Raw genomic sequence first — 21,220 nt, 5'->3', positions numbered from 1 at the left:
TTACAAATTTGTCTCCTCAGAGGTCACACAAGTGTCGTTTTCAATCTTATGCATCCCTAGTTCTCTCTCACCCAACACAGGGACACACTACACTCTCAAAGCTTGGATGAAGGCCAAAAGACACACATTAACACTGTGCAAGGACACCTAGACCAGATTAGCAGCCCCGCATCTAGCACTGAATGAGGCCCTTGGGGATCAGCATTTATAAGTTTGAGAGCAGGGAGACTTTTTGGAGAACCCAAGGTACATTAGGGCCACCCTCAGTTGGGTGGCCAACACTAAAGGGGGAGACAATGCGGAAAGGGAAGGCCTTAACGTTCACCTCCTTCAGAAGTTTGCCTGGGCTGGACCCATCATCATCATTAAAATTTTCAGTAAGCCATGATACAATATTGTATTTATATGCTTAAAGCGCTTGCTGCTAACAGGTCAGTGCCGGTTCGAACCCACCAGCCACTCTACAGCAAGATGTGGCAGTCTGCTTCCATAAAGATTTACTGCCTTGTTAACCCTATAGGGCAGTTCTACTTTGCCTTATAGGGTCGCTATGAGTCGGAATCGACTGGACAGAAGTGAATTCTTCAACAGCTAGCGCCTTCCTGGAGCATACCGGTTCTCTTGCATATTCATCGGGGGTTCAGGCAATACACACCACGCTTACCATTTATCCAGCCCCAGGTATTATTGAATTAGGTGCTTTTAAAGCATTACCTCGTTTAATCGTCTAAACAAGTTGTGAGGCATTTTCATGTATTTTACAGGTGAGGAAACTGCCGCCCCAGGGGTTAAAACAACGTGCTCCAACACCGGCCTTATACCACTCCGCGCCCCCTTCCCAGCGCGGGTTGGCTGATCTCGCTCTCTGGGTGGAGGGGTTCCTTGCGCTCCATGGTCTCAGGCTTCAAGGCCTCCTAACGCCGAGGGGTAAAAAAATAAGTGCTGCTTGCTTTATGTGTACAGAAAAAAGTTGTTCCGGGGTAAGGTACACTTTAGAAGGAGGCGAAAGTGGGTGGGTCGTGGGGGAAGAAGGGAAGGGAAGAGACTTGCCGCGTGCAGACGCAGAGTTCGAACCCGGGAAACCCGGTGCTGGGCGGGGCGGGCGGGGCGGGGAGCGGGCGCAGCGCCATTGGTCCGCGCGGTCCGGAGCGGCCTCGCGCGCCTCCCGCCGCCCGTCGGGTGAGGCTGCACCCGCCTCCTTCGCTGATAGTGGCCGTGCGACACCTGGGCAGTCCACCGAGCAAGCGAGCTGTGCAGAGCCGCCATCGCCTAGCCAGGAGGAAGGTAACGCGCCATGCCCGGGGGTGCCGGGGTTGGACCTCCGGGTCGGGGTCTGAGGGTGAGAAGACCGCGAGGCGGCGAGACGCGCTCCCTGAGGGGCTGCGACTCAAAAAAGCACGCACAGTTCTGGTCTTGACTTCTCTGCCCACTCGCTGTGTTACCTCGAACAACTTTTCTTCCCACTCAGGGTCTCAGTTTCCTTCTATTAAGTGAAGGAGTTGGTGCAGAATGACGTTCTTTAGTCTTCTTAGTTCTAAACTGTGACCTGCGTTTTGGACCCCGGAAAGCCCCCTTCCTCAGTTTTCTACCTACTGAAGAGCCAACTCCGTTCCCCGGGGAGCAGGTCTCCAGGAAGCTGGGGTGCCCTGGTAGAAGTAGGCTCTGCTGGGCTATCGCGCTTCCTGAGGCTTTCGAGGACTGACCCTGGGCTTTGGGCTGGCTGCTGCAGGATCTGGCTGCAGTGTAACTGGCCCCAGGTTGCTCAGCTGAAGACAGGTAGGGCATTATGAACTTTCTATAGGCAGGCTGTTGGGAAAGGAAAGGTAGGGGGCTGATGATTTCTACTTTGAAAATAAGCATAGTTAGTTTGAAATTCCCTTCCTACACCCAGACTTCGTCCTGTGGTGAGCTATAAATCACACGGGTGGAGTCTTTCAAAGTGGAAAATCAAGTGCTTCAACTTTTAAGACATAGGGCTCCACCAGTTTGTAGGAAGTGGCTCTCTCCCTCAGCATCTATTCTTCCTCCCTCTCCTTCTCTTTCCTCCCTTCTCCATTTATAAATCCTTTTTGTCTTCGGAGGGGCTCCACTTCTGACTTAATGAAAAGCCCTTATTTTCATTTAGTGCTGGTTGGTGACCAGCTCCCCGGGCCCCTTGGCTTCTGAGTTGAGATGAAGTCTAGATAAGAACAGACTATGAATCATATAGTCAGCTTCTTGACGCGGTACGCCTGGCAGGGATGTTAGGAGGAAGTCACATGGGACTTCAGGCAGACTGACTGACATAACACTGGATGGTGGGATGAATTCAAACTGCTGTCCAACTTCTGGCCCCACTCTTGGCAGCTGTTCTGGACTAGGGTGGTGTCCCCTGCTGTCAGCTGGATGAGCACCAGACAGAGGATAGCTGAAAGCAGCTGAGGATCTTGATAGGTTTCTGCGTAAGGTCTCCAGCAGTCCTCTCCTTTGCTTCTCCCCACCCCTGTAATTCTTCAGCCCACCTCACCCCTAGTGTGGTACCCAGGTAAAATCAGATTCCAGGGCCTATCAAGAGTGGCCAGGAAGGAGAGGAGAAGGTATGGTGAGGGAGTTTAAGGCAATGACAATATTGACTATCTTTTATTGGGTACTTATTATGGGCCAGGCAGTCTTCTAGAAGCTTTACATAGACTATGTCTCTGATTCTCACAAAACCACATGCAGATGGTATACTATCATTTATCCCATTTTACAGATGAGAAACTGAGGCTGTCACATTGTCACATAGCTGGTAAGTGGCACAGCTGGGGTTCAGATTTGTGTTCTTTCTACTTTGTGCTCCTTGAGTAAGGGCAAGCTGGAATAAGGACAAAAATGACTAGCATTAGTGAGCTCTCACTAGGTGCCAGACTCTGCTTAAAGTGTTTTAGACGTGTTATGTCATTTATGGTGCAGGAATCTTGGTCATTCTGGAGGGAATTGGTGACTGCCTTTGCCTCTTTCAGCAGCAGTCCTGTTTCAGAACGCCTGCCTGATCCTGCCAGGTGGTAGTGAGTGTGTGAGGCAAGGGCCCTGTTTGCTTTATCGGAGGAGTGATTTGGGGTCTAATAAAAGATTGACTGTCCACATCTGATCCGTTAGACCTGACCGTTGGCTTGTGAATGATCCCACTGTCCCCAAAGAGGCCTTTCTCAGGCTTCACTCAATAAACATTTGTGGAATGAATGAATTAGCACCTTGTGCAGAGTGGTCTGCTGCCCTGCAGAAATGTAACTCGGCCCAGGGGCAGCTTGGCAGTTCTTCTCCTGGGACGAGGGAGATATGTGGACTGTGCCCCTGTGGGCTTCCAGAGTTCACTGGTAATAGGCTTGCTGCCATCTGTTTTATAAAGAATTTTTAAAGATATAGTAGATGGGAAAAAAAATTGCTGTTTTTAACAAATAGGAAAAGTGACTTAGTATTAATGAGGTTTACCACTCCCTCAAAAAGGGAAAAAAAAAAATAAGTTGGTATTCTTTGCCTTAAGGCTTCCCAAACTTCTCCATAGAAGAGCCCCAAATGGCAACGACTGGCAACTGCTGCGGGGGGGGTTAGGGTATATAGTTCAGCGTGGCCCAGCAAGCTTGAAATTTCTTTTAAGGATTTATGTTATGCAAATTTTTAATTTCATTTTATGATATATCCAATTGGATTTAGATGTATTTAAGAAGAGGTTTTTTTGTTCCCACAATCTTTGCATAAAATTGGTGTCCTGGCACACTGTTTTGTATTTTTGAGAGCTGCAAGTACCCAAATGGAGAAGCAAAGCAAAGGTTCTGGTCTGAGGGCCTAGAGCAATGTTGACATTTTCCATTTGCTTGATTCATAGTGATGGAGCTTCTCAAACCTTTGTGGAGACAACCCCTTCTCCCATTTTGAAGGATGAAGAATACTTTTTAAAATAGAAATAACCTTTATTGTTTGTTTTCTTATTACCAAAGCTATACTTATTCATTGCAGAAAAAAGGTAGAAATACACATGAGCATTAATCATAAATAACTGAACAGAATCAATACATCCATACTCAGAAATAACAAATGCTAAAACTTGGGTATAGCCTTCCAAATATTTTTCTCTTCATCTATTTGAGTAAATTGAAAAAACAAGCAAACAAACAAATGAATATAATCCTTACTTTTTGAATGAATTATTGTGAGAGCTAAGAGCCGTCTCAGATTGTTTTTGAAAGAATGTGGAGAATAAATTATGAATAATTAAAAGCATCAGAAAGGTTAATTCTGTTTGTGTACCCCAAAGTTCATCCCTCATAATTTGGCTGCGTCATTGAGTTTCCAACAGAGAGAAGTGCCTGCCTGGGGCTGCTGCTGAAGTTGCAGGTTGAAGCTGTGGTCCTTGTTGTTAAATGTCTCAAATGTAACAAAAAAGGTAGCTCTTCAGGGTTGTTGATGTGCAAAATTTGAGCAGAAAATTGTAAAGCTAATTCACACAGTGAAGAGGAGAGGACCCTAGATGAAGTCATTGCTCCAGCACTGAATTTCATTACCCATGTGGCCTTGTGCAAGACAGGTAGCTTCTCTGAGCCATTTTCTTCTGTGAATTGAAGATAATGACACCTGTTCTACCTTCTCCTACCATTGTCACTTCAAGAACCAAATGTCAGATGTTATTTTTTTGTTCCTTGAATTGTGTGCAAGTGTGTACGCTATTCTTTTTTTTTTTTTAATATTTAGACATAGATCAGAAGCATTGTCTGTCTTTGTAAAATGCTAGAATCCAACTCTTAGACTTCGCGTTGTTGTTGATAGCTGTTGGCCCCTGACTATTGGCAGCCCCAGGCAGGCACACTGGTTTCAGATTGAACCATTGTGATCCATAGGGATTTTTGGAAGTTGATCACTAGGCCTGTCTTCCTAGTCCATCTTAGTCTGGAAGCGCCGCTGAAACCTGTTCAGCATCGTAGTAACATAGTCCACCACTGATAGATAGATAGGGGCCACACATGAGGTGCATGGACTGGAATTGAACCCGGCTCTCCCACATAGAGAGTGAGAATTCTACTGCTGAACTACCAGTGCCTCACTGACTTAACTTAATTATGATATAAACGCTCTCTTGGATCCCTACTCTTTTTTTTTTTTAAATGGTTTTATTGTGGTAAATGTATAAATATAACAAAACATTTGTTAATTCAGCATTTTTTGCATGTACAATTCAGTGGCATTGATTACATTCATCGTGTTGTACAGCTATCACCGCTATCCATGTCCAAATTATTCCACCATCAACAGAAATTCTTATGTTTTCTTCAAAGGATGTAGGATTCTTCGATGGCTAGTACAGTCTTCCCTTGGGTCGTCCTTCGGTATCCATGTGGGATTAGTTCCAGGATACCTGAGGATACCAAAATCAGCAGATGCTCAAGTCCCTTATATAAAATGAAATAGTATTTGCATATAACCTATACACATCCTCCTGTATGCTTAAAATCATTTCTAGATTACTTATAATACCTAATACAGTGTAAGTGCTATGTAAATAGTTGTTTCATCACAACTGAAGACTTGCTCTGGAAGGTAGCCTTTCTCTTCTGTGAGTTTCTTGAACTCTTCTAGGAATGCTGATGCTGCCTGGGCATCAGCCGATGCCGATTCGCCTTTGATCTTTAAGTTCTGGAGGTTGTAGCACTTTACATAGCTAGCTGGCCATCCCTTACTAGCCTGAAACTCCTTCTTCTCGCTCTCCTCAGCCCTCTCACACTTAGTCTTTGAGGGATTGCTTTGACCACTTAATTGGTTTTTGGGAGCCATTTTTTCACAGAAACAAAGGGTACACGCAACACAAGTAGCAAATGAATGAGACGCGAGGCAAACAGTGCTCAAACAATGAGTGCTGAAGAGAGACTGAGGGTCTGTGAAATGGCAGGCGGCAACAGCAGGGTATGCCTACACATCAGGTCATTCATGTGGATTCAGCGTAGTGTTCAGGACACGACAAATTCAAGTTTTGCTTTTTGGAACTTTTTCCCCACCAAATATCTTCAATCTGCAGTTGGTTGAATCTGTGGATGCAGAACCCGATGATATGGAGGGCCGACTAGTATCTCACTTACCTCTATCACAGTCCTGAACAGAGTGGAAGGACATGAGGTAGTCCCATTTTACAGAAGAAAAACAAATTTGCCATGCAAGGGAGCTGTTAATTTGCACAGGGAGTCCCAGGACTCTGAGAGCTGTCTTAGTTGCCTGATGCAAAGCAGAGGCATGAAAGGAGGAAGGAGAAAGAAAGAAGAGCAACTGGAAAGACAGTGGACCTGGGAGACCTGGCTGAGTGCGCACGGCGACTGTCTCGAGGCAACTCACAGGCAGCATACCCAGCTCCTGGCAGCTCTGGGGACAGGAGTGGGCCCTGCATTGGGAGGCAGGTGACTTGACTTCTAATCCTGTGTCTGCCAAAGACAAGTTGTGGGATCTGGATTTAGTAAGGCCTTCTCCCTTAGCCTTGGTTTCGTTATAAAATGAGGACCAGATGAAGTTCCTTCTAGTCTTAAAAATCTGTGATTCAAATACAACAAAAACAACAACAAAACAAAAAACAAAACTGTGATTCTGGGTTATTTTCCATTCACAACTATCCAGATGGAAATCTGGTGGAGAATTACTGCATCTAGATGAATCAGGTATCAGAAAATTTGCCTACTTCCTGTTGCTTCAAACTTTCAGTGCCCGCTCATTATTTTCTAAGGGTCTCCCTAGCTGACTGCCCTCATGCAGAACACTTTGGGAATGTCAGACCTTCTGTGGATCATTGAGAAGAGAGTTTCTATTCATATATTTGTTATTTTTAATCTAGGACCTGCTAAGATTGTGGGGAGGAGAGAACTGTCTTTGGGCAGTTTTTGGGAGGGTAGATTGACAGAAGTATAATGAAAGCAGATTACTAATCGTGATAAAGTACTTGCCTCTTACATCATTATACACAGTGTTTTTCCTTAGTACCACTGCGTACTTGGCCCTGTGTTAGGACTTTTGTAGAATGTGGGAGAAGCACACCACTCCTCTCGAGTGGCTCTGAACTTAGTGGAGCAGAGAGAGAGAGAGACTGACCGGTGGTTGGAATAGGATAGAGATGAAAATAGCAATCAGAATATTTGGGAAAAGATTGAGTCCCCCCACGCCTCTCACCGAGGACTTGGACTTGAACCATCTGGTTTAACTCTGCATCCACGTTGCCTAGCAGTTCCTGGCACTCAGTGGGAACTTCGTATAAGAAATTTTAATGAATTAATAAATGAACAAATGAAAGATTAAATGAATCACTCTCTTGAAATGAAGTCTTTGCTGAAAAGTGTTGCAGTGCCCCTCAGATGGTTACAGTAATTTTTTTTTTTTTAATTAGGGTAAAAATATACATCACAGATCATTTGCCAACTCAGCAATTTTTACATGTACAATTCAGTGACATTGATTACCTTCATCATGTGCAACCATTACCACTATCCTTTTCCAAATTATTTCACCATTAACAGAAACTGGCAGTGAGTTCTTTACACATGTGGAGTGCTTATAACTTACAAAAGCACTTTGCTATCCATTATCCTTTGTAATGATGATTGAGACAAAAGAAGGCCAAAATGAAAGCATTTCCTAATGTTGTACTTTCTAGACACTTTGCAGCTACTGGTGGAAATAAATTTGATTTATTATTCCTGGATTTCTTCTTTTTATAAATGCATCAAGAAATATTGGGGTGGGGGGAGGGTATAAGGCCTAGCAAAGTATTCCAAACATTTGCCTTCAGAGTTAGAGGGAGAAAGAAGGGCATCACTTAACTTCTACGTGAATAGACATTTCTTTTTCCCCTTGCAGAAGCATTGTTTTTCTGTACGTCCTGACAGATCTGACACCATCAGCTTCTGATTAGAGAGATGCGTTTTGTGCCACCATTACTCACGGCCACAGGCGCCTGACCTCTCTTGCCACTGGCTGAGTCAGTTGATTAAAGCACAGGGCTGTGAGGCTGAGGGCATTGGCTGAATCACAGGCCAAGCCAGATTGCTTCAGATCTGTGCCCCAACCAGTCTTGCCCCTCTGCCAGCACTCTGGGTTAGGAGCAAGACTGAGCTGTGGTGTGTGTTAGTTTCTTCAGAGAAGATTCTTTACCATTGCTGGGTTTAGACTAGTCATTTGATTTTTAGAAGTAAGCAGTCTGGGTTTTCAGTTTAATTCTTTGTTTTCAGAACAGTTGATTCTAAGGTTGTAACATCTTGGGACACGTTCAGGGGGTGCATCCTGAGACCTTTGCTATCCCCAAGCCTACAACTATTACCATAGTATTTCCTCAGTGCATCTACAAAATGAGAATGATAATACCTGCCTCATCAAGTTGTTCTGAGGATTAAATGGGGTCAGATATTCAGTCAAAACCAGTAAAAACAGATTGAGATGCTGCTGGGTGGTTGGCCAGGATTACTCACCAGACAAGGGCTCACCACCTCATACCTATCTGGTGCCATTTCTGATCTAACTATAGTTTGTATGTGCCATGTCTTCTAGGTAACTTATCAATGCATTGATAGCACCTGGGGATAGTAATTGGTTATATAGAATTCATCTTCCTCAGTTATTTTAAATATTTTCACATGATCTGGTATGGGTTTTGTTGCTTATCTAATATCTTGTATTATATCTGATTGCTTCTGACTGAATTTTTCAACCCTGTGAGGCAAGTAACCAGTTACGATGTTGATGATATCTAACATTGATTAAGCAGTGTTCAGGCAAGAGGTCATTGGTGGTTCAGTGTAGAATTCTCACCTTCTGTGTGGGAGACCTGGGTTTGATTCCGGGCCGGTGTACCTCAAGTGCAGCTACCACTTGTCTGTCGTGTGCCTGGCACAGAGTAGCCAAACAAGCTGTTCGATGAACGTCAGTTTCCTTCCCTTCACTTTCTCTCTTGGCTCTTGAGAGTTCCCACTACCCAACCATACTTCATAAAGTTGATTAAGTTTCCGTTTCTACCTATACAAAACAGGAATCGATGATACCTGCCTTACTGCTTTATTGGGTTTCATTTAATCATTAAATTGACAACCAGATGTTGAGAATTTTTAAAAGAACAAGAAAATGCCCATATAGTGCAGTGGTCAGGCACTCGGCTGTTCACTGAAAGGTTGGCAGTTCAAACCCACCAGCTGCTCCATGGGAGAAAGATGTGGTAGCCTGCTTCCGTAAAGAGTATAGCCTTGGAAACCCTACGGGGCAGTTCTACTCTGTTACATGGGGTCGCTATGAGTCGGAATCGACTTGACAGCAGCGGGTTTTTTAAGGGTGACAGTGGTAAAGTAATAATTAAAATACAGTGTAGTAAATCCTCTAATATCAATATGTACAGTTTATTGTGGGATTGCAGTGCCTGGGAGAGTTGGGAAGAGACAGATGAACTAGTGCCATGGCTGAGCAGGAGTTTACTAGGTTGAGAAGGGAATAGGATAGAGAGGAGGGCATTTTGGACTGAGGGACATTTCAGAGTTCAAAGGCATGGAGTCAGGAAAGGCACAGAATACTAAGGTAACAGGGAGAGACCACTGAGGTGGCACATAGGGCAGGTAAGTTATGGCCGGAGGTGACCTTGATGTGGTGGGCTGAAGCCCACAGATGAAACCAGGCTAAAAACCTGTCCTTTATCTTGGAGGCTACAGGCAACTAATGGAAGTTTCTTAATATTGTGAGTGAAATAGCTAGATTTCTCCTTAAGATGATAACACAGCCCAAAATATTGGAAGATGGATTTGAGATTGATTGAAAGAGTACTTACTTGAATTTGTGGGTACAGATGAGAAAAGCTTTTCGTAAAAGTGATACTTTTCGAGACGGTGCTGCTATTCACTTCAAGACTTCTACAGTGAGATACAGAATGTGTTGAAAAATGATGACTCCAGTATATATTAATTTATGCACTAGGTCACACTGTAGCCAAATTATTCCAAAGAGATAAGTATGTCCTGCTTTATAGTTAAGCATATTTGCCACCTTTTAATATAGGAACCAGGCTTGCTTTTGGCAAAATGTTTGAGGCTTGAGCCCAGAAAGAATGTTTACAACCTTTTTTGATATTTTCGGAATAAAATTTAATGTCCTAGGAATAGTTTACACTCAATGCTTATTTAATTTGGTCAGGGCTTTGTAGAGTTTTTTTGTACTCATCATGTACTGTTGTGGTTAGCAGTCTTTAAGTTTCCTGGGGTGATGGGGGGCAGGGTGGAATAGGAAGGCTTGGGCTACAAAACTATCTTCTGTGGGCAAATTTCGAGAAGCTAGCTGGCCCCTTACCCCAAGCAGAGTCAGAGGCAGATACAGGTATACACGTGTGTGTGTGTTTCTAGGCCTGTGTTTATGTTTTCCTGAGTGTTGCCTGCTTTATGCAGACCAGAGGGAAAACCTGACATATACCTGGAGTTCTTCAGGGAGAGACACTGGAGAGATTAGTCTTGGTAACTAGAGGTGCCTAGATGTAGAAAAGATCACCTGCTTCCCCACATTAACCAGGGTGGTGGCCAGCAGCCAAGGGTGTGGGGGAGGTGGTGCCACCTGACAGATTCCGCTGGGGACAGATGTAACCCTACCACGGAACTGAACACAGCTGTTTGCTCAGTGTTTGAGGGAATGAGGAGGGAGTGGATGTGTTTGTTTTATCCCTTCTCTGTCCACCTTTCCCCAAGATCACTCTCTGAGTAGCCAGGAACTGAAAGCAAGTCTTGGGCTGATATTCAATGCACAGGGAGCAAGATAATTACATTTTAAACTCGTGGCAGTCCACCTTGGGCATCTGGAATATTAGACCTTTGAACATTTCCTCCTTCAAGTGTCAAGCCCCATGTCCTTTTCACTATGTTAATCAAGCCTAGGATTAGTCGTTGGATAGATGTCAGTTTGGTCTCCTTTATTTGAGACCAAAGATAACAAGATCCAGATGAACTCTGGATGGGAATGGCCAGCTGTGTTAGAAGGTGTGTTTATATGTTTATGGTATTTACTGTGTGCCAGAAACTGTGTTAGGCTCAGAGTCTAGTAGGAAACACAGATATTTGTAATGACCACACAGTGTATTGTTAAGATGGTCAGAGGTGTGAACAGAGAGGGAGGTGGGATGACGAGAGAAGGGGGATCAAGTGCCAGGGATGGCTTCCTGGAAGAGGTGACACTTGAGAGGAGGCTTGAGGAATGAATAGGAATCAGAGAGTTAAGGAGGATGGGAGATGTACTTCCCCATAGAAGTAGAAAACAGTGTGGTGGACACAGGCAGTTTCATGCTCAAGGTAAGGCTAGTAGGAGCTAAGCCAGAGTGTAGACGTTGGGTCAATCATCAAGAGCTTTCTGCATCTCATTAAGGAGACTAGACTTTTTTCAAGCCCTGGCTTGTACCGCACACTGTGTGAAACGTGGGCATTACCTCTCTGAACCTCAGTTTCATTTTTAGTAATACGGAGATGATAATGATTGCCTGGCTTTATCTCATGGCATTGCAATGCAACTTAAATAAGATAACAATAGCCAACATTTATTAAATACCCTCCAGATGCCAGACTTTGAGTTAAGCACTTTACATGAAGTAACTCATTTAATCTTCACCATTTAAGATAGGTTCTATTTTTTTTCTTGAGAAAAATTATCATACTTTTTTGAAAGATACAAGATTTAAAGGATTTCTGCATATAAGGAAGATATACCATGTGCATGGATTGGAAGTAAATATTATAAAACATATCTCTTCTTCTCCAATTAATTTATAGATTCAGTGCAATTCTAATAACAATTCCCAGTGTCTGTTTGTGTAACTTGACGTGCTGTTTTTAAAATTTGTTTGAAGTGAAAAGGTCTGAGAATATCCAAGATATTTTTGAAGAAGACAAGATAGAACTTGTTATTGTTAGCTGCCTTAACAGATATGAAGACAGTGGAGTCTCCTTCCCAGTTGACTTAAAATGTAACTATTGGCCTATGTGCAAAAAACCGAGAAAATGTGACTTTAGCAGGTTGCTTTAAAACCGATGAATCTCTGTGAACACTCTTGTATTAATGCGGCTTTTAAAGATCTCAAAGAAAACATATGCTCAGATACTTTTGTTTATGAGGCTTGTTGTTGTTAGGTGCTGTCGAGTCAATTTTCGACTCATAGCGACCCAATGTGACAGAGTAGAACTGCCTCATAGGCATAGGGTTTTCTAGGCTGTGATTTTTTTTTTTTAATTTTATTTATTTTGTTGTTGTTGAGAATATACATAGCACAATTAGCTTTAAGTTCATTTTACAGATGAGAAAATAGAGGTACAGAGGTTAAGTAACTTGTCTAAGATCATAAAGTTAATAAGTGGTGGAGGCAGAACTTGAACCTGGGCAGTCTAGCTACAGAGCACTTCTGAGTTGTGTGTGTGTGTGTGTTTATGGGTATTTATAGTGCTGCTTCTCTGCCAAGCTCAAGAGTTGATTCTTTGGACTCCAGGCAGAAGAAATGCATAGCTGTGGATTTGCCATGTAGTTTGGTTTCTCTGAAATGCCTGTTACAGATGGTTATAGGTTCTGTGTCTGGGAAAAAATATTGTGGCTCCTGGTGGACACTGGACAGGTAAACTTCTGACAGTGAAGAGGATCTCTTCTCCCCAAGAGGAGCAGCAGTGGCCTGGAAATTGTTAATTTTAGCAAAAATGAACCAGCTGCCTCTGACAGGTTTTTTCAGTTCATGCACTCATTTCTGGAAATGGGGGCTCCATCATTTTAAAACTAGTGTGTGAGTGAAAATGCCCTTTATTTGTCCCTTCATGCTGCCATTATCCACCATTTTGCACAGTCATCACTGTTCTTTTGGGTTGGGAAGGGTCCCTTGATTTTCCCTGCCCACTGAGGGAGAAGGGACAGGTGGCTGCTCCAAGCCCCTAGGTCAGTGGCACTGTTGTTTGGACACCACTTATCTGCAGCCATCTCTTCTTTTGACAGATGGGCTCCCTGTTACACATACACTGTTTCTACCCTCAGCCTCCAAAACTTCATCTCACCTTCTTCCTCAGTGATGTCAAGTCTTGGCTCACACAGAGTTTTCTGTCCCACCCTGTCTGTCAAAGGTCCCTGGTGACATGCCAGTTACCAGATTGTTGCCTTTTTCTTGTGTCCTTGTCTGCCTAGTCTCTTTGCAGTATCTGGCTGACAGCTAGGCTGACAGCTCTGTCTTTCCTAAAATTCTTTTTTCTCAGCTTTGTGACACTCTGCCTTTTCCCGACTAACTGTTCTTTCCCTTTTCAGTTGATAAATACTATGTCATGTGCTTTCTTCTCTGTGCTTTTTCACTACATTCTTTCCCTTGCTGAGCTCAACCACCCCATTGCTACAACTGAGCCTCTAAGCTGCTAACTTCCATATTTACAGTTACAGCTGCAGCCTCCCTCATGATTACCCATTTCCATCTGAATTTTCTGCCAGCCCATTAGTTTTACCTTTTTCTTGGCTGCCCTTCTGGGCATGCCTGCTTCAGTAATGGCTGAACTATTCTTTTGATTAACCTGAAGAACTTTGAGTCTTGTTTGATTTATGCATCTCTCCCAGGGGCAGGTAGACACCAAACCTTGTTAATGCTTCCTTCCCAATGTTGCTCCCAAATGACACTTATATTTCACCTCTTCTGCCACCTCTTTACGCATTATGGAAGTCTCCTGTAAAAGCCGTGACACTCCTGCCTGTAGTCACTCCTCTCTTTCATTTATCTGAATGTAGAGATCTGAGCCATATGCTTTCCTGAATTTAAAAAAAAAATTAAAAAAGAAAACAAAAAACAGCACATGGTGGGCTCCCCGCTACCCACTGCATAAACTACAAACTCCTTGGTCTGACATTTGAGATCTTTGGTGATCCTGGCTTCTTTTTTATTCTTATATTCCGCTATTTTATTACTGTTGATGGACCCTGTTTTCTGATCTAACCATAGTCACCTTTCCCTATAGTAGCCTCTGTGTTTTGAGCATGTTAGCTTCCTGTGTCTGGACTGATGCTGTTGTTTCCCTTGTTGAGCTCCTCCTGGCCCTGCCTCTGCCTTTCAAAACCCTGTCCATCCTTAAAACTGCAGCTCTACGGTAGTTCTCATTGAAGTTTTCTGGGTTCACTACAGAGGGAAGTCTACTTTCTCTAACTGGTTTACTCTTTGGCTTATACCTCTTTTATGGCCCTCATAACATACCTCCTTGTGTTATAGTTCTTTATGTACTCGCGTTGTCTTTTCTGTTGGTCTGAAAGTTGTTAGAGAGCAAGGACCGAAGGGTCTTGTTATTATTTCCTTGATGGCTAGTAAAAATGTGTCGGATGAATATATTTTGAAGTACTGAGTCACGCTCATAATGTTTTTTTAGCATTTCAATACATTGCTTGACTATCAGAATTTAGTAGTCAGTGGGCAGTTAATAGATCTTTTTTGTTTGTTCTCATGAAATTGAACAAATGCAGAGCCAATCTTTTTTTTTAGCCAAGACTTGGGAGATATTAAAGACTAGGAGGGGTTATTGCTCCTTACCTATGAGAGGAGCCTGATTCTTAACATTGCATGTATATGGGCATGTGATGTGAAGGGGATGCTTAAGAAAGTTTCATGATTTTTGTCATTATATAAACCAAATCAGATTCTGCCTTTTGGAAATAAATGTCAGGCTTGATATGCTAAACTTTGAGAGTATCAGAAGCTGTGATGATCCATTTGTCTAAAGGTGAAGTAGGAATGGGAAGGTTTGCAAGAAATTGAATTTGGGATCAATGAGTGTAGATTAAGGTAGAGTGTAAGACAGACAAGTGCATAGGTAGGCACAGCTAGCTTGGGAAATCTATATAGATTTTATTGGTTCACATAGGCTGTAGCTGACAAAAAGAGTATCAAAAAAGACTAAAATTTTCGTATACAACATTTGTACACAGCTTTATAGTTTTCAGAATGCTTTCACATATATCATCTAACGCTAAAATAACCCTGTGAGGTAGGTGTCATTATTATTCCACAGATGGGGAAACTAAGATTCTTGAAAGGCTAAACTAAAATTTGAATGACTTGGTCATGTTTGAGGTAAAACAAGAATGCAGATTCAGCTAGTTTGATTTTACATCTAGGTCCCTGAGACTTAAGAGCTATGAAGTCTCCCAGCTTCCTGATATATTCAGGTTTTAATTTTGTTTTAAAGTATATATTAGTCAAGCTTTGGACCTGACATATTATTGAGTGAATGAAGAAAAGCTAAGGCAAGTTGCCTACCCTCATTCAGTATGCTAGCCTGTGCATAGATGACATTGTGGAGCTGCATTTGAGATTTGGAAAGAAGGGGAAAGGGGCAGAGGAGCTGGGAGGATGTGAGCGCCAGTTCCGGAGCTTATGGTGCTCTGCAGGGTAAAGCTGACGCCTTCTTGATTGACTTTCTTGATTGGGGTGAGAAAGAGGTATTGGAGAAGGTTTGGTTGGATTTTCCATATCAGCTGAAATATTGTTAGAGCCCTAAACATCACGTATCAGAAGTAGGCTCTTAGGAAAACTAGTGGCAATATTTGCCTAAGAACCAGTCTCATAATTCCTCTAAACCGGGGGCTGAGTTTCTTGGAATATATTTCCTGCCTGAAAATAAAGGGTGGGCAGGGCATCTATCATATTGAGTCCCCACTGTGTGCCGTACATCAGCTAGGTGCTTAATCCTCACAAAGCCCTTAAAAGTAGGAATTTTAAGTCATATAATATAGGTAGGGCAAATGAAACCTACAGAAGTTAAATATTTGTTCCACGTCATACAACTTATAAGTGATAGCCCTGGAATTCAAGCCCAAGCCTGACTCCCAAGTCAGTGTTGGTGGTGCAGTGGCTAAGAGCTCGGCTGTTAGCCAAAACGTCAGCAGTTCAAATCTACCAGCCACTCCTTGGAAACCCTGTGGGGCAGTTCTGCTCTGTCCTGTAGGGTTGCTATAAGTTGGACTCGACTCAACGGCAGTGGGCGGGCTGCTGCCTGAACATAGTCATATAACTTCATAAAATAATAATCAATCACTATGTCAGCTGTTTTATAAGTGGCTAAATCCTCCCTGAGACTCAGTAAGTGTTGAGGCTTATCTGTCGAGACGTTTAAGCTCTGGTACCGAGCTAGAAGTTTTAGAGGAGGAGGCTGTTTTTTTGGTGATGATAGCTTATGTGCATGCTCTGTGCTTGTGTATAGCCTTTCCTGGCTCCCAGCGTGGCAGCTTTCCTGGCTCTATTCACATTGTCCAGCATTGTGCTGCGGTTGGTGGGTAGAGAGGCAGTGGTGGTTTGTTCCATTAGCTTGTCAGTTTCATAGTCAGCTTGGCAGATATTTGGCAAAAACTCATCTGGGAGAAATCTGCATTATCAAATTTGAAATTAGAGAGTGGGGATTTTTATTATTGTTATTGTAGAACTCAAGAGAAGAAAATAGAAGTGGGTGGATGTTTTGGTTGCCCTCATCTATTCTTGTTAGTTTCATCTTGGGAAATGCTTTTCGTAACATTTCTTTTAAAGGATTGGCAAACTTCAATAAGGAAACAAGACCCTGGGCTCTAGAGAGTGGAGTGGAAACTGCTGACATGAGCAAATAATTTCAGTGCCCGATGCGGTGGCTGGCACAGAGTAGGTACACAATAAATATTTGAATGAACGTAGTTGAGACCACTAGGCATAAGTATCTTGTCTCTTCACTGCCCAAAGAACAGAGCAGCTCAGGCCCTAGCTCCCATTAGTGCACTGTGGCTGAGAAAAAAACCAAACCAAACCCATTGGCTTCGAGTTGATTCAGACTCATAGTGACCCTATAGGACAGAGTAAAACTGCCCCATAGGGTTTCCAAGGAGCGGTGGGTGGATTTGAACTGCCGACCTTTTGGTGAGCAGCCTGAGCTCTTAACTACTTCGTGACCAGGGCTCCCTGGCTGAGGAGAAAGGGAGGGTCTAATTTTTTTTTTTTTTTTAAATGACATGTTGAACCTGATTCCAGGCCATCATCATTTCAGAGAATGAAATGCAAACAGTTTCTTCTTGGTGGGATGTAATTTCATTTGGCATGCTGAGAACATATTTAGTGGTGGTAGTACCTAGTGGTGATAATAACAGCCAGCACTTGTGTAGTGTTTACTATGGACCTGTGCTAGTCTAAGTGCTTTATACATACAACTCATCCAGTCCTCACAACTGCACCTTTAAGTAGGTATTTTTTATGGATGAGGAAACCAAAATACAGAGAGGAGTAATTTGCCCAAGGTCACACAGTAAGAGGCAGATCTGAGACTTAAATGTTGATACCAAAGTGCAGCCCCTTAACCTCCCTTAATGATACGATAAGGGAATGGGAACCTAGACATTTTAAAAGGCCATCTATTTTTTGGTATTTCATAATCTTATTTATTAGAAAAAGAAGCCAGATGAAGGGTTCCACTTTCCATGGAACAGTTTCTGGAAATTATGTTCTTCTTTTACTTCTGTAAACCTCAAATAATTATTTAAATTCTTGTCAGAAAGAAATGAGAATTCATATTTGAGTCTCACCTCTTTCCCTCCCAGTATAATGATGTATTTTTTTTATTCCTCAAATACTAGGTTAGTAGTAGAAATCAAACCCAAATAAGCAGAAACATTTTAATAAACTCAAGTTCCCTCATTGGTGGACCAGTTAATGGCAAGACTTGAAGTCTGTTTGGGAGCTTGGATTCTTTTGAGTTTTGTGATATATGTCTATTCTGTAACCTTGAGGAAGTAGGAGGTTTTCTTGCTTGTTCTATTGTCCTTTAGAATTCACATCTGCACTTTGGAATCCTTGGAGGATCGGAATTAAAGAACTGTGGTTATTTTTTCTAGTGAGTTGTATAGCATCATTAATTAAAGATGGAAAAGCATTGACTTCTAAGTTTTGACATGTTTCCAGTTGTATTTTTTAGACCACATATTTTTAATTAATTTTTTTTCAGGATTCATATTTGCATTGAGGAAAGATACTGACTAAAACAGTGTGGAAATGCAATTGCTTGCCAGATTCCAGCCTCAGATTCTCCAACTTTTTTTCTTAACTGGATTTTTCATCTGTGCAGAACTAAATAATGTGACAGCTGTGAAACCTAGCCATGGAAATGCTCATTGCTTTGCCTGTTGGAACAATTTCCATGATAGAAAGTCTTGAGAGCATGCCCTTGATTTTTAAGGACAAGTTTATAAAACATCACTTATGAGATACATCAGCTTATATTTCATGGATGCTATCAAATTTTAAGGTGGTGGAAGCTTTTCTCTATGTCTGTCTGTTGGAGAAGTTTTATAATTCTAAGCTCCTAAAGAGGAAAAAGAAAAATGCTCATTTCTAAAACCTAAAATTTGATTAACAACAATTCTCCAATTCCTTCCTTCCTTATGAGTATTTGTATTTTGGAATAAAGGAGGAATTTAATAGCTCTGAAACTAAGAATTTGGAGCATTTATTAAACACTTCATGATTTCTCTTGTGAAGTAATTTTTACTCTTTACATTATTATTTCCAGAGGGTATTTATTTGAAGAGGAAAAAAAGATCCTTTTGGAGACTTCAGAGTCCTTAAAGTAACACATTCCGAAGGAATGCTAGCCATAGATGGTTTGCTTTAAATGGACTAGACAGTTAAATCATAGGTTAAGAGAAATGAGCAGCTCTGACTCAGAATAGATCACAGAAAAGCCAAGGGACACTTGACTGTCAGCTGCCTCTACTACCCTGTCAGATAGTTGATTCTGAACTATCCCAGAGAGGTTGGTTTGAGAGCCCAGGGCCATCTCAAATTTGAAGATTGCCTTCCATTAGAGCCCAGGTTGGTGTCATGGTTTCCTTGGTGAGTTTTGGCTGCTTCAGTGATTCAGAGTCTAACCTCCTACATAGCCACAGGCTTTCCCTGGAGCAGACCATACCCCTCATCTGACCTTTCTCATCTGACTTTTGTGACTCTTACTGACTATATTCCCAAATTTAGCACATATTAACAATCTGTCCTATAGAATTCATCAGTTTCTTAATGTAGGTTTAATTTTCTCAGATTGACAATACCTCAGGGTTGTTAATCCCCTTGTCTTGCAGCTTTTGCATTCCTACAATATCTGATAGAATTCCCAGGGAATAAGGTTGGGAGTTATGGGTATTTCTCAGTTTCAAAAAATTGATAAAGCAGATAGCTATTTGCTGCTTGTGCTGCCTGCCTTATCAGCTCAAAGTTTAAATGGATGACCCCATGTGAGCTATTCCCGACATCTTGCTAACCACTCCATTTGGGACTAACCACTCCATCTGGTACTTTGATTTAGGCCAGAGAAGAGGGAGTGAAGTGGGCATTCATAAGAGTCTTTAAGTATGTATTTGAAGAGCTACTGCAGACGTGTTAGAAAACAGCTGTTTGCTGTGTCCACAGTGGACAGGAAAAAGAGAACAGATGGCAGATTACGTGGTAAAAACTTAGAATTCCAGATGAGTTGACCTTTAGAACAGCAGGGGTGCTTAGAGATAATCTAACCCTGTCTCCATTTTATGGATGAGGAAACTGAGACACAGACAGGCTGAATGATAAGCCTCGGTGCATTAATTGATGCTAATAAGCAGCATAGTCAGGTGTTGAATCAATGTCTTTGGACTTGCAGCTTGTTGTTTTCCTGTAACCCTCTGTTCCTAGTCCTTAGTTATTGTGAAGGCTGTGACTAGATGGTCATGGACTCTACTCAGCAAAGCTGAGGGGCCTTCTTTTCTGGATTTTTTTTTTTTTTTTAAAAGTGAAAAAGCTAGATGACTCTCTTCCTGGGAGGTGACAATGAAATCCTGAAAGGAGTAGAATATTTTGTAGAAGTCACTGTTAGCGCCAGTATTTACTGAGAGTTCTTTGTTTTGTTCAGACATACCATTTCTTCTGCCACACCATACATCATCACTTGTCCCTAATGTGGTTTCTGGGTCCTTTTGTTCTCTTTTCTGCTGTGGAATTGTGATGGGCCAGGAGATGTGGAACCATAAGGCATACCACAGCTTCCCTAGAATAGCAGGCAAACTTGGATCCTCCATCTTGTTGTTTATCTCTAACATGTAGGAGCCCTCGAATCAGAGGAGGCTGTTGGGGGGCTGCCCTTAAAGTGTAGATGCTTTTAGAATAGAGAAGAAAGCATAGTGCTTGCCACATAGTGGGCACTTAATAAATAATTGTTGGATGAATGGATTATGGCTCTCCTCCTCCATCTTCTCTTGTAATTATACATCTAGAAGAGAACCTAAAGACAAATTTAGCTCAACCTCTTCATTTTATAGCATGAAGCAAGTGAAGCCTTGCCCAAAATCATACAGCTTGTCAGGCTGTGCTGGGGCTAGGCTCATGTCATTTTGTCTCTTGATACTGTATTAGGCTGAATCAAATGAAATTGTCATTTTTGTAGGTCAGAATGGCTGAATATTGGCAAGTTTGTGTGGTTCAACCTAGTATGTTTTAAAGGCTTAATATTGTATACATTCTTATGTATGTATTATTTCAGTGGTGTTATTAGTTGCCATTGAGTCAGTTCTGACTCATAGCAACTCATGTGTGTCAGAGTAGAACTGCTCCATAGGGTTTTCAAGGCTGGCTGCTAACCAAAAGATTGACAGTTTGAGTCCACCAGCAGCTCCTTCGAAAACCTATGGGGCAGTTCTACTCTGTCCTGTAGGGTTGCTATAAGTCGCAATTGGTTTGGCAACAGGTTCGGTTTGTTTTTTTTTGGACCTTTCAGAAGCAGATCCCCAGGCCTGTTTTCTGCAGTTTGGTGTTTTCCTGTAACCCTCTACTCCCAGTCCTAATCATTAAAAAAACACCAAACTGAGTGGGTTTGAACCAGCAACCTTTTGACTAGTAGTCAAGCACTTGACCATTTGTGCCACCCAGGGACTCCATTATTTCCGTAGTAGCAGTAATAATCTTGACCTTCTCTCTAAACCAAGTGTCTTAGGCTGGGTTCTCTAGAGAGGCAAACCAGTAAAGTGTATAAATATATATATAGAGAGAGATTATATCAAGGTAACAGCTCACGCGATTGTAGAGGCTAGAACGTCCCAAGTCCATGGATCAGGGTAGAGGCCTCTCCCAAGTCACACAGCTGCAGAAGCTGGCAAGCCCAAGATCGGAAGGTCGGCGGAGAGCAGGGCTCCCACTCACAGGCTGTGCAAATCGATGAATCCCAGGTTCGGCAGATAAGCTGACAGC

At 42.4% G+C, this 21,220-nt stretch overlaps 1 protein-coding gene across 1 annotated transcript in view; it reads left to right on the top strand.

Moving 5' to 3' along the window:
• Window positions 1-1,149: 1,149 nt before the first annotated feature.
• The window catches only part of SYTL2 (synaptotagmin like 2), a 118,578-nt gene continuing 98,507 nt past the window's right edge, over window positions 1,150-21,220 (top strand). The window contains exon 1 of the mRNA XM_023739775.1: window positions 1,150-1,284. The gene's annotated coding sequence lies outside the window, so the exon portion shown is untranslated. The remainder of the gene's footprint in view (window positions 1,285-21,220) is intronic.

Source organism: Trichechus manatus, unplaced genomic scaffold, assembly GCF_000243295.1.
Source record: "Trichechus manatus latirostris isolate Lorelei unplaced genomic scaffold, TriManLat1.0 scaffold00140, whole genome shotgun sequence".
Taxonomy (NCBI): Eukaryota; Metazoa; Chordata; class Mammalia; order Sirenia; family Trichechidae; genus Trichechus; species Trichechus manatus.
The sequence above is the reverse complement of the archived record's forward strand: the minus strand, read 5'-3'. Positions and strand labels throughout refer to the sequence as shown.